A 14,500-nucleotide genomic window follows, 5' to 3' on the forward strand; every position below is an offset into this window, starting at 1 on the left:
TGATTTTACTGCTCCTAATTCGGTTATACTTTCAGGTGGTCCTTAAGCACTTTTTCCTCCTAAATCACATCAAGAACAACTTTAAATCCACAAACCCTCAACTGACCAAATCTCTCTCAGCATGTTTGGAAGGGATATATCACCTTAAACACTCTATAAATTAATGTTTCTTGGCCCTCAAGTCAAGTTAAGCATGATTCCTAAGGAAGAACATCAAGAAAACACATGTTTAAGCATGTTTCCTTGAAAACCGAATTGAAGAGGGAGGGAGACAGCCATCTCACCTTATTTTCAGCCTTGATAACTTACATGGTTATGTAGAGAAAGAATAGAGGATCATTTTGGTCGGATTGGAATTTTGATTTGAGTTTTAGTTCAGCAGAAATCAAGCTTTGAAGATTTGGAACTAAGAGCTTTTCTCTCCTTTTTCTCTTGATGATTTTCGGCCACAATGAGCAAATGAGGCAGCCTTGGGAGTTTTGGGGTTGTAGGGTGAGTTGTGATTGGATGGCTTGGAGGTGGGTTAAAATAATATTAAAATATCTCAGGTGTATAACTACTAAAACTAGATGTATCGGAACACTTGTGAAAACATCTCTAAAAATTATTTTCTGAGCTACTAGCATAAATGAAACTAGTAACATATTTATTGTGAGAATAAAACATGTATAATGAGACCTTACCATTGCTAAGCTGCACTAGTAAACTGTGAACCCGGTTAAACCGATTTTCTGTTTTTAACTAAAACAGACCAGGTAACCTTATAATATCATTCAAGCTCCTTCTAATACTAATATAATGATAATATTATCCTATTATCTTTCTTCTCTCATGAATCGAGTCCGGTTCATCAAACTGAGACTATTTACGAAAAACAGAATCAAAACTCCTAACCGATACGGTTCAAAAACTAGGTTCTTCGTGAATGCGTTATCGAGCTTGCCTCAAAAGAGGTCCTAGCTTAAACATGGCATAATGACAATGAGGATTAAAATTCTTGATGATATAGAAGAGGTTCTCCCCTTACTGATCTTCCGGAGAAATTCGTATTTTCAGAAAAGATCTCACGTACTTGAAAATCGGAGTTGCTACATTCTACCCTCCTAAAAAAAAATTTTGTCCTCAAAATTTAACATGCACATAAGAAGTTATAGTATTATCTAGCAGAAAACAAAATCATAGTGTGGTACTCACCTCGAGTGGAAGAACTAGATGCATTAGTGTTGCCAGCAGTTACGGTAAAAACCCTTCCATGTCGTTGTGGCCTAGATGGATCTCGAACAAACCTTTTTGGGCAATTCCTCGATATATGTCCATACTCTCCGTAAGTAAAACAAGTGTGTGTCCCATATCTACAAGCTCTATTACCATGATCCTTCCCACACCTTGAGCATACTGAAATATCTTGAGTTTGCTGAGGTTGACCTCCTTCTTCCTCTCCCAAATTATAGTTGTTGTGGTTGCCATTGTTACGAGCGAGAAGGTTACCATTTTGTTGATTTCCATTTTGGCACTGGAACTGACCATTGGCCTTAAAGTTACGACCTTCAGGGGCTAGACATGAATAAAATCTCTTCTTGAGGCCTCCCTACGATTCGCTCGAGCTATTGCCACCTTCTTCGAACATTCTTCCCCTAGTTTACTTTTATTCACCAGTTCAGCAAAATTTCTTATCTCTAGCGGAACAACAGAATTCATCAGTTCTTATCGGAGTCCTCCTTCAAACTTCAAACACTTCCATTCCTCAAAGTCTGCTGGGTTTCCTTGACAAATCTTGGAAAAACGGCACAAGTCATCAAACTTTTGAGCATACTCAGCAATAGTCATATCCCCTTGCTTCAGCTGCATAAGCTCCATCTCCTTGGTATCACGTGCTGCTCTCGGAAAATACTTCTTATAAAATTCGTCTCTAAAGGAATCCCAAGGAATGTCACCTTCATTTTGTTGCAACAGTTGCTGTATCCCTTGCCACCAGTACTCAGCCTCTCCTTCGAGCATATAAGTAGCAAACTCCACATGTTGGCCTTCTGGAACATGTTGTGCTCGTAGTGATCGCTCGATACCTCGGAACCAGTTGTCAGCATCAGTCGCAACAAGTGTACCTTTGAACTTAGGCAGCTTCACTTTCAGAAATGTAGCAAGGGTCATGGGTTTATCAAGATGCGCTGGATCAGCCTTGTTGTTTCCATTATCCTCTCCGTTTTCGTTTTCATTTTCATTTCTCACTCCGAGATGCTCAATAGCCCTAGCAGCAGCCATCGCAGCCTCACGCACTGCCTCAGCTACAATGTTCATCGTAGCCATAAAGGTTTTCTGTTCTCTCTCTCGGTTATCACTTGGGGTTCCTTCCCGCGCACTCCATCTCCGTGGTCCCATTGTAGTCCTATTCACACCAAACAATCGTTATTAAGGTGATCAGTCTCAATACCTCAAGTTAAGTGTGAACATTCCCAAAATGAAAACACAGAAACAATCATGCAACACATATCATTGAGATATCCTATAAGCATGAGACACACAACAGAGTATGCAATGAAGCATAGTCAGTCCACTCCCCAGGCTCTACTGGGAATGAACTGCTCTGATACCAAATTGTAACGACCCAATTTCTGGTACGTCATGATCATACTAGAAACTGAGCGCTACCAACTTGTCTTCTTAATTATTATCTATTATTTATTATATGAGCCTGATTCGTCGTTAAAAGCGTAGTTATTTTGCAAGGTACTTTTTTTTAAAAAACATTTGGATTAAAAACAGAATGATTCATAATCAATTCACAAATAATAACAGATAAAACAGTTATAAACAACCACACTTATATACATCTCAACAGTTAATAACATTCGGTTATCCAGCCTTTATTAGAGTAAAGATCTTTAGTTAGAACACCCTTAGATATAGCTAGACAATAATTATATACATATATATACATACAACATCCCAGGTCCTGACCTATTCAAGAAGTCCCTAAGCTGGCACCCAGGCTAGCCTAGACTCTATACTCACCTAGTCCCTCTAAACTACTAAGGCGAGGGAAAGTACGTTCTAAGTCTCCAAAACTCGAGTCAGGTCGAATGTCATCAAAAGGTGTAAGGTCGTCTACTCCTCTGCATGATCATACGTCATCAAAGAGCATCTCTCTAGTACTTCATCGAATGGCCACATAACAGCAACATCGTACGTAGGACTTAGGCTAAAGTTTGTAGATAAGTGGGGTGCAGACATTGGTTGGCCTCACCGTATATACATATAAACAGAGGATGAATTCACCCTAGACTCAGAAGACTACCTAGAGCAGAATCCTCTTTGTGAACGGTCATCAGCGAACTACGGAAGGGTACCCATGATTCTATTTAGAAGGGGAAGGGAGAGAGAACGGGTAAGAACTGGGGAGTTCTTAGTAGGGCCGGGGTTATTAGTTAAGTTCATTAATTCTGTGTTGTTTGGCAGACGAATAATAGAATATAGAGAAGCAGTAAACAGAAGACAGATAAATAGAGAAAATAGAGAAAACAGAAAATAGAACACAAATAGAAGAATACAAGAAAGTAAAACACAGGCACAGTGAATAGAATACAAACAAAGAAAGCATACATTCAAACAACAATCATAACAGAGGAAATGCGGAACCAAATATGATGCATGTCTAGCCCTAATGAAGGTAATGAGCTCATTTGTCAGTTACATACCCGCTCCCGATGTTACCCAGCAACCTCTGTCTGGATAAGGCTTTCCTGTTGGCAATACCCACTGCAAGCAACCTTTGTCTTGCGGGGTATCCACTGCAAGCAACCTGTGTCTTGCAGGGCGGCACTTATTAGCCGATATACGCCCAACACACTTACTGTAGCAACCTCTATTTTACAGGAGCAACAACACACTCACTGTAAGCAACTTCTGTCATACAGGAGCAACAACACACTCACTGTAAGCAACCTCTATCTTACAGGAGCACCCTAATCTTGATACTTCTGTAAGAAACTTCTGTCTTACAGCAAAGCATTATAGCAAGGTATCCCAGGAAAGCACTCTCAGTGGTTGTACCACCATCTATCTGACTGCCTCAGTGCAGTAGATGATCATACAAATAACTCTGGAGTTGCCTTAATGCAACAAATGACCTTTCAACAGGCCCTCTGCTTGTTCTCTACTCTATTTATCATAATACTCTTTTCTCCTTATATCTCTTTACTCTATTCTGGTTTCTCTTTTCTCTGTATCTCTTTACTTTGCTCTGGTTACTCTGCTCTGATTTCTCTGCTTAACATATGTATTTAAAGCTTATGTAAATTTCGGTATTTATAGTTAGTCTGTCCCAAGTATAGGTTCATTAAGTCTATATTGAAATAGTTTAACTTTTCATATTATACCTAACCCTAGTCGCAACTCAAGAATTAACTATGTTGCCCTAGTTCGTTCACTAGTCTCTGTCTGTTTATCTGTCATTAAAACTTTACAGACTTTTCTTTGGTTTTTATCTTTTCTTTAACTTTTTATCTTTCCTTTATCTTTGCCTCACTAACATGTTATTACCACTCCCTAAGTGTTTTATGAAGGTAATTATGAGATTCTGCGCTTAAAGTTGTCTTTTTAAAGCTTTTATAGAAAACTGCCTTTTTCGCATTATTTTATTATTTTATCATTAAAATTTCGAAAATTACCCCACTTTAACTTTTAACCTTTAAAATTCACTTTTTACCACTCGTAACTTTTAATATTTCTACCTTAACCACCCTAACTTTCAGAAATTACCAAATAACCCCCCAAACACCAATATTTTACTTCTTTGCCCTTTTCAAGAACTAAGGCCTGTTCTTCCATGTTCTTCATCACACTCAAAGTGTTCTTCGTGTTCTTCGTAAATTCTTCAGATTCTTTCTCTGTTTTTACCCATTTTTGAGTCTTTTCAGCAACCGATTTTTACCAAAATTTAAAATAAATTCCCAGCCACTAAAACCCCATATTCTCTACATGATTTTAACACAAATTGAATCCGAATTTAGGGCCTAGGTTTTCGTTTTTTCAGCAGCTCCAAGAACATGAACTCAAAGCTTGAATTTCATCAACTTTCATCAAAATATCACCAAATTTTTACCAAGAATCAGTCATATATGCAACCAATTTTTAGCACAGCCAAATCATACAACATTCACACAACTCAAACACAAATAATCAAGATTAATTTTGTCACACCCTACCTGGTTTTGCTACTCCTAATTTGGTTATACTTTCAGGTGGTCCTTAAGCACTTTTTCCTCCTAAATCACATCAAGAACAACTTTAAATCAACAAACTCTCAACTGACCAAATCTCTCTCAGCATGTTAGAAAGGGATATCTCACCTTAAACTTGCTGGAAATTAATGTTTCTTGGCCCTCAAGTCAAGTTAAGCATGATTCCTAAGGAAGAACATCAAGAAAACACATGTTTAAGCATGTTTCCTTGAAAACCGAATTGAAGAGGGAGGGAGACAGCCATCTCACCTTATTTCCATCCTTGATAACTTACATGGTTATGTAGAGAAAGAAGAGAGGATCATTTTGGTCGGATTGGAATTTTGATTTGAGTTATAGTTCAGCAGAAATCAAGCTTTGAAGATTTGGAACTAAGAGCTTTTCTCTCCTTTTTCTCTTGATGATTTTTGGCCACAATGAGCAAATGAGACAGCCTTGGGGGTTTTGGGGGTGTAGGGTGAGTTGTGATTGGTTGGCTTGGAGGTGGTTTAAAATAATATTAAAATATCTCAGGTGTATAACTACTAAAACTAGATGTATCGGAACACTTGTGAAAACATCTCTAAAAATTATTTTCTGAGCTACTAGCATAAATGAAACTAATAACATATTTATTATGAGAATAAAACATGTATAATGAAGCCTTACCATTGCTAAAGTCATCAGAGAGTGCTGGTACTAAGCTGCACCAGTAAACTGTGAACCCGGTTAAACCGATTTTCTGTTTTTAACTAAAACAGACCAGGTAACCTTATAATATCATTCAAGAAACTTCTAATACTAATATAATGATAATATTATCCTATTATCTCTCTTCTCTCATGAATCGAGTCCGGTTCATCAAACTGAGACTATTTACGAAAAACAGAATCAAAACTCCTAACCGATAAGGTTCAAAAACTAGGTTCTTCGTGACTCCGTTATCGAGCTTGCCTCAAAAGAGGTCCTAGCTTAAACATGGCATAATGACAATGAGGATTAAAATTCTTGATGATATAGCAGAGGTTCTCCCCTTACTGATCTTCTGGAGAAATTCGTATTTTCAGAAAAGATCTCACGTACTCGAAAATTGGGGTTGTTACATAGAGCTGAGCTCCCTTTGTTGCGTCCGACCTCTTTGAAGAGGTCGGGTATGCGGCTTAGGCCTCCTCTTTGGATTGCGCCTTCTACTTTTATTGGGTCTAACTTTCATGAATTTGAGCCACAGTATGAACAGTGTCCCTGCTTGAGTCTGAGCTTTACATGAGGTTGGGCTAAAATATTTTGTGGCTCCAATCTTGATGTCGGGTATGCCTCTTTCAAGAGGTTGGGTACTCATGTATTTTTGAAAATTTGAAATTTTTAACGTTGCCTCTTTAAATGAGGGGCGAACGTTTCACGGCAGTTCCCTTGAGATTCGCACACGTCTTTAATCGGGGGACGAACAGACTCTTTACAAATTTGGTGTCTTTTGTCTGATTTCTTTTGCTGGTATCCGAACTCTTTAGTGACTATTTGTTTATTTTGTATTTATAGGTGTAGCTTTTATGTCTCAATTTTTTGTTCCCAGTATGTCGACAAAAGTTCTCCCTAATCTTTTGGCTTGGGTAGATACTCATGTCCTTTCCTCTGTTTCTGTAGTCGATAAAGAGTATATTGATGTATTTCATAGGCATCACAGGATATGTGAAAATCAAGAAGATGAGTGGAATTACGAGTTAGTGGAACCCGACCCTGAGGAGAGAGTATGTTTCCCTCTTTTGAACAATTCGGATGACCCCTTTTTCTATGCATATGATTACTTCTTTACGAAGTTAGGTATTATGGTTCCCTTTTTTGATTTTGAAACAAACATCCTTCCCAGCTTCACCTAAATTTTTGGAATTTTCTGAAAATTTATTAGCTTTTGTGTCAAGAGCTTGAGGTTCGACCTTCCCTCAAGGTTTTCTTTCACCTTTTTGTCTTAACAAAACCCGGATCTTTGAAAGGGGAGTCTTCTTGGTTTTCCTTTCACGATTTTAAAAAATATTTCTTTAAAGTCCGAGCTGTAGAGGGTGCCCGGCCTTTCTATCTAGATGAAAATGATGATCATTCTTTTCCATTATATTGGGAGAAAAAACCAGTAAGTACAACATAGATGCCTTAGATGATATTGAAAAGTGCATGGTGGATGTGTTTGAAAAGTGCTGGGGCCGAGCTCTTCACTTGGATACTAAAAGATTCTTAGGAAACTTCAGTCAGCTTTGGTTTGAGCTAGGTAGATTTTCGACCTTTAGCTTTTATAACCTTTCAGTTGTAACTTGTTTAGCTAAGTGGCCTTTTATTTCTACTTTGCAGAGACCATGGCTCCAAAGTCTGTGGCAATAAAACAGCTAGTTGTGGCCCGAGGTATTAAGGAAAAAGAAGCTGGGGGTGCTTCTGTCTGACCTTCCCCGAAGAAGTCAGATTCGGGTCCTTTAGCCTAGAGGAAGATCAACCCCACCCCCTCCATTCGATTCATTCCCCCTGATTCTCCATCAAAGGGTGTGGCAGTTTCTACTTCTCCTTTGTCTTCAGAGCCTCCTCTAAAAAGGCAAAAAACTGTTGAAGAGGGGAGTATTTATGATAAAGGGTTCGACGGGATTGCCTGGAGTGAGAAAAACATCCTTCCCCATAGCCGCATTAGCATGGACGATAGGGCTACTCAGAATCATCTCCAACTTATGGCCCGAAATGGAATTCAGATAGTTGGGGTATGTACATCTTTGGCCATGGAGCTGCAAAAGACTCCCCTTAGTGCCACCCACAGCTCTTTGGTGGCTGCCCAAGCTGAGGTGGAAATGCTTAAAGAGATAGAGAAGGAGATGGAGGAGGAGAAAGATGGACTGTTGTCCGACTTAGAGAAAGCTCGGTCTCGGGTAAAGAAGGCAGAAGCGACTGCGAACATGGCGGAGGGGATAAAAAAAGCGGATGAAATCTATACTCGGGTTATGGGGAGAAAATTGACTTTTAGAAGGAGTTAAAAAATTCCAGAGACGGATATGCTGCTCTTCAAGAGTTAGTGGTCGAAGGGATGGATGAAATGCTTAACAATCTGAAGGCTCAAGTCCAGGTCCTTGCCTCCGGGGTCGATTGATAAACCCATATTTTATGATATATTTTGTGCTTAATCTGAGTGATTTATTCAATCCTTCACCCACTTATTCATATTAATTGCATGGTTTTACTTTCCTTTTCCTTATTATGTGATGTATGTGAAAAACATGTTTCCTATGCTTAAAAATAATTATTTTGATTACCCTTTATTTCCATTCGATGTCGTGATTCGTGTGTTGAGTAATTTCAGATCTTCTAAGGCAGGAATGACTTAAAGGATGGAAAGAAAACATACAAAAATGGACGGAAAGCACAAAACAGAGTTTTTGAAGAAACTGGCAACCACGCGATCGCATGGGCGACGCGGCCGCATGCCAGCGCGAAAAGGCATTGACGCGGCCGCATGACTGACGCGACCGCGCGCCTTGAGCGAAACACATATGACGCGGTCGCATGACTGACACGACCGCGTGACAAGGAAAACTCTGAATGACGCGACCGCGTGACCCACCCGGACGCGTGACAAAGGCCATGCACCAGAAATTGCAGAAAACGCTCATAGCGAATTCTGAAGCCCTTTTTGGCCCAAATCCAAGTCCAGAAAGCATAGACCAGAGGTTATGAAGTGGGGGAATACATCCATTCAAGGAAAGTCTCCACTTTAGTTAGTTTTCCATGATTTAAATTTAGTTTAGAGAGAGGTTCTCTCCTCTTTCTCCTCTCTTTAGGATTAGGATTTAGAATTAGGATTTTATTCGCTTTTGGGATTATCTCTTTTTATCAGGTTCAATATTCCTTTTTCATTATTTTCCCAATTTTATTTATGAATTCTTCTATGTTACAGATTACTCTTTGAATTAATATTATTTGAGGTATTTCAGTTTATTATTGCTTTCTTTTATTTACATTATTGTTATTCCCATCTGAAGACATTTTTATTCCAGTAGATTTACTTTTCTCGTTTTGGTTTTTGTTAAGAAATCAGTAACTCAGGAGTTATCAAACTCAAACATGATTGATAATTGTTATCTTTGTTAATTAAATTGAACTTCAATAATCCCAATCTTTTTTTAGGAAATAAATAGGATTCGAAGATCAAACCAATTAATCCCTTGACCTTCCTTTGTCTTAGTAAAGGTTAACAAAGTGGAATTAAGATTCAATTTTCATCATCATTGATAAGGATAGCTAGGATAGGACTTCTAATTTCTCATACCTTTCCAAAAGTTTATTTACAGTTATCTATTTATTTTACTTGCTATTTAAATTACTTGTTCTTCATTTACTTTAATTGCTAATTAAACCATTCGCTCCTCATTCTCAAAACCACAATTTACAACCTCCATAACCAATAATAAGAACATACTTCCCTGCAGTTCCTTGAGAAGACGACCCGAGGTTTAAATACTTCGGTTATCAATTTATTTAGGGGTTTGTTACTTGTGACAACCAAAACGTTTGTAAGAAAGGTTGATTGCTTGGTTTAGTAACTATACTTACAACGAGTATTTATTATAACTTCTAAACCATCAATCTCCAGTTCTTCAAAATGGCGCCGTTGCCGGGGAATTACAATCGTGTGCCTTATTATTGGTTATTGTAATTATTTTTCTTTTACGTGTTTATTTGTTTTTATTTTCTTCTTTTATCTTCATTAGCTACTATGAATTCTCAACCCTCTCGCTTTGAGTTTGGTTCTAATGTTATTGAAAGGAATGGAAGTTATAACAGGAACATGCATCAAGGTCAGAAGAATCAAAGATGGATGGAGGCAAGAGGATCTGATCAACCCTTTAGGCAACAACACCCTGCAAGATATCATGGACAAAGACCATTCTACAATGCATACCAAGCCAATAGACATGGTGGACAACCTTGTAATTACCCACAAGCTCCACCATGTGCTTATAGACCATCCTCTCAACATAACTTCGAACCACCACACTCACAAGCTCCTTTTCACCATTCACCACCGTATGATCCTCATCTACCTCGATTTCAGTCTAATTACTCCCAAACACCACCACTTCCCCATGTACCATATCCAAATCTATCACCCTGAGAATCAGAGGTTCGCCTCAAGGAAACAGTAGATCAACTTCAAACAACCCTTCATCAACTGGAGCATGCAGTAATTCTGTTATCTTCTAGACATTCGAACATTCGAGGACCTCCCACAGCCCCATGTGGACAATCTAATGAAGAGCATAGGATGAAGGAGATACTAGAAACTCCAGTGGACAAGACAGAGCATGGCTTCGTCCTGGAACAAGTAGAGGAAGCTGTCATTATTAAAGAAGAAGAGTTGGTTGAAGATTTAGGAGACGCTAAACCTCCATGGGAATCCAAAGTTGTGGAGCATTCTGTCAAGGATGTCACAATTGATGCTAAGGAGGATTGTGCGCAATCCCAGAGCAAGTCTTTCATGAAGAACTAGACAGAATAGCCCAAGAAGTAAGTCTCCTTGACAATGATAATCTCAAGTCAAGTTCTTCTAGTAATGAGCTTGCATCCGCAAGTAAATTCTCTGAGATCGAAGAATCTTCCCCGAGTGAATACGAAGATGATACGGAGGTAGATTTCTCTCAACCTCCAGTCTATGACTTACGTGATGAGGAAGACATATATGGCTTTGATAAGGACATGGATACATTTGAAGAATCTTGCAAAGAAGTGAAGAATTTCCCAGAAGAGCACAAGGGAGTAGAACTCACAGAACCACTGGAACCACCTATCCCAAGGCCATTACCACCCAATACAAGTTTCAAGTGGGTATAATCCTTAACCTTTAACTGTATTTTTCCACTTGAATATGGTTTGCTTGAAACAGATGGCCAGCTTAGAGCTCTCTGCGGCTTTAAGAGTAAGTGGGAAATGGCTCGTACTTAGAGCTGGTGCACAAGGTTCAATAAGGTTCCACGCTTCGACTCGAAGTGTGCGGATTGGCATCATGATCTATCAAATGGATCTCGGAAAATGTTTGGTTATTCTGGTGAGAATCTAATTTCTAAACCGCCCGGATGGAAAAGTATAGATCAAGACGAAGGCGGATTTAAAAGCCAAGTTTGGGATCCTGGAATCTATGCTGACATTCGTCACCCCGAGAGCCTGAGAATTTGTTTGAAGCTGCTCAGAAGCTTCACATGCCTAGTTTGAGACCCCGGAGGCTATTGGCATTCCAAGCGTTGGTGGAGATTTCGGGATGAATTTAAGCACAAGCTACCATAACAGGAAGCTCATCCAATGTCCAACTTAAGGACTTTAACTAAAAGTGCTAGGGGGAGACAACCCACCATGGTATGATCGTTCCTTTTTTCAATCTTAATTCTATTCCGTTTTGTTTATTTTTGAGTTTTATTTTATTTTACTTCATTGAACCTGAAATCATGCATAACATTCATATTAGCACTGCATTCTGCACTTTGCACAAAAAAAAGGGTGTGCGACGCGACCGCATCATTCATGCGATCGCGTCAAGTTGCGAAAAACACTTCCCACGCGACCGCGTCATTCACGCAGCCGCGTGATCTGGAGATCAGCGTAAACATCCAACGACCAGAAAGTTAGGCTGGAATCGTGCGGCCATTATGCGTTTTGCACAAAATGCCCACGCGATCGCGTCCCTGACGCGATCACGTCACTTGCACAACATCAATCCCACGCGACAGCGTGAGCGACGTGATCGCGTCGCATGGATTGCACAACACCCCAAAAGGAGACAGAGAGTTGCGCTGAAACGACGCTGGATTCGTGTGTTTAGCACAATTTCCAGCGACGCGATCGCATGCCCCAGGCGATCGCGTCATTCACTCTTTTAGCTATCCCATGCGATCGCGCCACTCACGCAATCGCGTCGACCCCCATTTCACTCCAGCCACGCGACCGCGTGCCCCACGCGATCGTGTGGATTCAAATTTATAACCCCTCCAGTGACGCGAACCCTACCATTCGCGCCCCCCAAACCCCTCTCCTCCCTCTCTTTTTCTCCGATCACACCACCACCACCCAGCCACCCTCACCAAACGACCGCCACCCCGCCGACCACCCAGACCCCGCCGCCACCCACCCCCTTCCTCCTTCCCCTTCTTTCTTCTTCTTCCTTCTCCTTCCTCCCTCCACCGCCACTGCCCCCTCCGTGATCACCACTCCTCCGCCGCGCCAGACACCACCGCCACCATCCCTAGCCACCTCTCTGCCACACTCTCTTTAATTCGCCTACCAGGTTCCGAAGAACGCCACCCTTTTATCCATTCGTAGTTAATTCATATTTTTCTGTTTATGTTCATATTTAGGCTAGTTAGATATGCATGTTGTAGTGGATTTTAGGTTGTTAGGTAGCCTAGGATGTGGTTAGTAGATTTAGGCATGTTTAATTGCACTGTTCGTGTTTCTTGTTTTATCAATTTGCAATTCTGCTGTTGCTGTGAAGTTAGTAATGTACATATGCTGCTCTTCAAGTTCATGCTGCTATGCTCTTTTTTATTCATACTATTTAATTGCAGCTTTACTTTTTGATTCATATGAACTATTCTGTTGCTGTTTATTTTCCGGGACAATCCCATTTTAGCTGGAATGCTGCCCAAATTTCTGTAAAATGTTTCCATTCATGTCTTGGTTTTGGCATTTTCAACTGTGCTTCCCTTAGATTTAACCAAACCAATTCATGAATGCCAGGGCAAGCTTTCTCATTCTCTTTGATTTTCTGGTTCATAATCTGCATTTTTGATGATTAGATTCCAATTTTTTTGCTATTTCTATATCTATCTGAATCATCATCAACCTAATTTCCTTGTTTAGTTATGAGTTACCTGTAGCCTTTAATCGTGAATGCTTGTTACTTAGACACTTATCATTATGCCACTTACATTAACCCACTTTTTACTAACCCACTAATTTTAACTTCTTCAACTCTTTTTCAATTCTAACTAACCTAACCTTTCATACTCTCTCTTCTTGGTTTTTCACTTTCTCTTTAACCTTCTAACCGTGGCATACTGATAATTTTTTCCTAATTAACATGCCCTCTATTACATTTTGGATTGTGAATTCTTCTTTTCAGACTTTTAACTCCTATACAATCCTTAATGCACATTTACTTAACTCATTTTCCTTATCCTATTGCTCCTTTTCCACTTTGTGTTTCTTTTGACTATTTGCCTATTTGTTTTCCTGTTTTCATTATATCCTGGTTTTCTATTTTTCAGGATGTCTGCCACCCAGAGAAAGGGAAAAGCAAAGGCAACTACTGGCAAACGTAAAAGAGGAGAATCCGCCATGTCCATCCTGGATATCATGCACGATGACTCCTGGCAAGAGAAAAACTTTACCCCGCAGGAAAAGGCCGACCAACTGCTCCCTGCTTATGATCCAGTAAAGTTTGCAAACCGATACTGTGAGCTGAAGTATCCGGTGTTTGCAACCTCCAGGAACCTATACCTGGAGAGGACTTTGAAGATCCCAGAAGAACTCCAGCAATACACCTCTAATCAGATCATACAAAGAGGCTGGTTCTTCCTGGAGAGAAACCTGACTGAGGTCAATGCATCTTGGGTAAGGAAATTCTACTGCAATTACTTCAAGACTTCCCTAGATACAGTGAACCTAAGAGGGAAGCAAATTCTGGTCACTTAAGAGGCCATAGAGGATGTTCTGAAACTTCTGCCTAAATTTGATCAGCTGGATGGTTATCAAAGAGCTGAGGAGGATATGCGCTTCATGAAGTTTGATTGGGATGCAGTCAAGGCCAGGATAGCCCTTGACCCGACCGTTCCTTGGATCATGGGTCAGAACACCACCATGCCAAAGGGAATCAAGCGGATTTACTTGAATGATGAGGCTCAGCTATGGCATCAGATACTTAGCAACTTCATTATGTCGAGTACTCACGAGACTGAGATACCAGCCGCTATGATCACCCTCCTATGGTGTGTGATGGAGGGTAAGGACCTGTACCTGCCACGCTTTATCCGGTACTATATGGCCAGGGTCCACGTCCGAGGCACTCTTCCCTTTCCTTATCTGATTACAGAGCTAGGCCGTCGAGCTGACGTACCTTGGGAGGATGCTGATGAAAAGCCACCTGCTGCAGAATGCAAGAAGATTATTGATGGGATATTTTTGTGGAAAAACGAATTTCTCCAAAACACCCAAAACTAACCGGCAAGTGCACCGGGTCGCATCAAGTAATAATAACTCACGGGAGTGAGGTC

This window comes from Arachis hypogaea, chromosome 18 (genome assembly GCF_003086295.3).
Source record: "Arachis hypogaea cultivar Tifrunner chromosome 18, arahy.Tifrunner.gnm2.J5K5, whole genome shotgun sequence".
In the NCBI taxonomy this organism is placed as follows: Eukaryota; Viridiplantae; Streptophyta; class Magnoliopsida; order Fabales; family Fabaceae; genus Arachis; species Arachis hypogaea.